This window comes from Topomyia yanbarensis, unplaced genomic scaffold (assembly GCF_030247195.1).
Source record: "Topomyia yanbarensis strain Yona2022 unplaced genomic scaffold, ASM3024719v1 HiC_scaffold_49, whole genome shotgun sequence".
Lineage (NCBI taxonomy): Eukaryota > Metazoa > Arthropoda > Insecta > Diptera > Culicidae > Topomyia > Topomyia yanbarensis.
In genome coordinates, this window is record NW_026683702.1 from 50,001 (window position 1) to 52,500 (window position 2,500).

The following is a 2,500-nucleotide window of genomic DNA, read 5'->3' on the forward strand; positions in this document are numbered from 1 at the left end:
ACAGGCAACCCCTGCCGCCATGTAAGACCAATCAGCCAATTCTCTAACGTGCCTTCGCTTCGCCTATCCGCACAGAGAGCCACTGTTGGGCTAAACAAAAATTTGTACTGCATTTTGCATAACTTCTTTCTGTCCGACCAGCCAGCCTCTCTCTCTCTCTGTCGCCACCACAAGCCAACTCTCTTACACGCCCTCCGCTTCGCCTAACCGCACAGAGAGCCACTGCTGGCTAAACAAAAAATTGGTATTGCATTTTGCATAACTTCTTTCTGTCCGACCAGCCAGCCGCTCTCTCTGTCACCACCGCAAGCCAACTCTCTCACACGGTTTCGCCTCTTGGCTGCCATACGGACCCATGCATTTTGCATAACTTCTCTCTCAGTCCAGCCAGCCTGCTGCTCTCTCTCTCTCTCTCACCACAAGCCAACTCTCTCACACGGTTTCGCCTCTTGGTCGCCATACGGACCCACCATGCATACAATAGTGCGTGTTTGCCATATTGCATACCTTCGATACAGTCTACCCGTGCGCCGTCGGACAGACCGCCTGTATCGTAGTGGACCATATGGCTAGGCTTGCCGCATACCCTCGCATTACGTTCGACTTTTTTCCTTTCCAAAACCTCTACCGCTCGCTCGTTTCGAACCCGCCAGTGGGAGTAGTGTTTTCGGGTTGCCTCTGGGCGTGCCTCGGACCTTCGGTATACCCGCATACACTGTGATAGTCGGAAATGCCTTTTTGCCATACATCTTCACGATTACCACACTCCCTATAGATAGATTTTCATCAACATGAGGATTAATTTACTACTGCCATTTACGCTGCTAATAATCATCACCACCCCTACGGTCGAGTCGATCGGCCGAGGTGTGGTGTATGTCGCTGCGTGTCAGGTCGGCTCGATGGGTGGGTACCGGGTACCGACTGCCCGCGGTCAACCCATCTCAGCCGGCATTGATACTACGAGTACGGGGCCGATATTTTGGTGATGGGCAAAGGCTACTAGGCTCGTTCGAATGCCGTATAGTGACTTTTTCGTCATATCTCCCGTCGCCTGTAACTTTGGAATGGGCCATTCAAAAAATGTCCTATCAACTCAGAGCGGTTACGCGGTTCAAGTGCTACATTCCGCCGGAACACATCGAACATGGCAAAAATATCCAAGTAGGCGAAAATTCCATCCGCGCGATACACCTATTACATTTCACCCATCCCCTATCCGGCATGCAAACAAGCTAAACGTACATGGTGGCTACGCTACCGCCTGCCGGGCTGTGGTTGCAGTACAGTGGAGGAAATTTTCCATTCCTCTTTGTGCGGTGCTTCCACCCTGGTCGGTTGCTGTCGCTCGCGGAGAGCGAGAAAGAGAGCGCGCCCGTACAACCGGCAGGCAGGCAGACAGAGGTACAGTGAGAGAAATTTTTTCATTCCTCTTTGTGCGGGAAGCATCCCGCATGCTCGCTCACTTGCTACCGCCGGTCGGGTCGCCTCTCGCAGTCGAAGATGGTGTGTTTTACATTTTGCCTAACTTCTCTCTCAGACTGACTGCCGTGTCGCAGGCAGGCACATACGTAGTGTATGCTTTCGCCTGTCGTGAGCTGGGGTTGCCATTCGATGGTATCGAAATTTTTTTACAAGTTCAGACTATCTCTCATATTGCCCGTCGCTCGCAGCACACACGTAGTGTATGCTTTTGCTTGTCGTGAGCTAGGGTCGCCGTTCGATGGTATCGAAATTTTTTTACAAGTTCAGACTATCTCTCATATTGCCCGTCGCTCGCAGCACACACGTAGTGTATGCTTTTGCTTGTCGTGAGCTGGGGTCGCCGTTCGATGGTATCGAAATTATTTTTCATAAGTTCAGACTATCTCTCATATTGCCCGTCGCTCGCAGCACATACGTAGTGTATGCTTTTGCTTGTCGTGAGCTGGGGTTGCCATTCGATGGTATCGAAATTTTTTTACAAGTTCAGACTATCTCTCATATTGCCCGTCGCTCGCAGCACACACGTAGTGTATGCTTTTGCTTGTCGTGAGCTAGGGTCGCCGTTCGATGGTATCGAAATTTTTTTACAAGTTCAGACTATCTCTCATATTACCCGTCGCTCGCAGCACATACGTAGTGTATGCTTTTGCTTGTCGTGAGCTAGGGTCGCCGTTCGATGGTATCGAAATTTTTTTACAAGTTCAGACTATCTCTCATATTGCCCGTCGCTCGCAGCACATACGTAGTGTATGCTTTTGCTTGTCGTGAGCTGGGGTTGCCATTCGATGGTATCGAAATTTTTTTACAAGTTCATAATATCTCTCATATTACCCGTCGCTCGCAGCACACACGTAGTGTATGCTTTTGCCTGTCGCTCCCCGTTCGATGGCATCGAAATTATTTTTTATAAGTTCGGACTATGTCTCATACTGCCGTTGCTCGCAGTACAGACATAATGGATGGTTTTGCCTATCACTCGCAATATGAAGGCATCGAGATGTTGTGTTGTTTTACA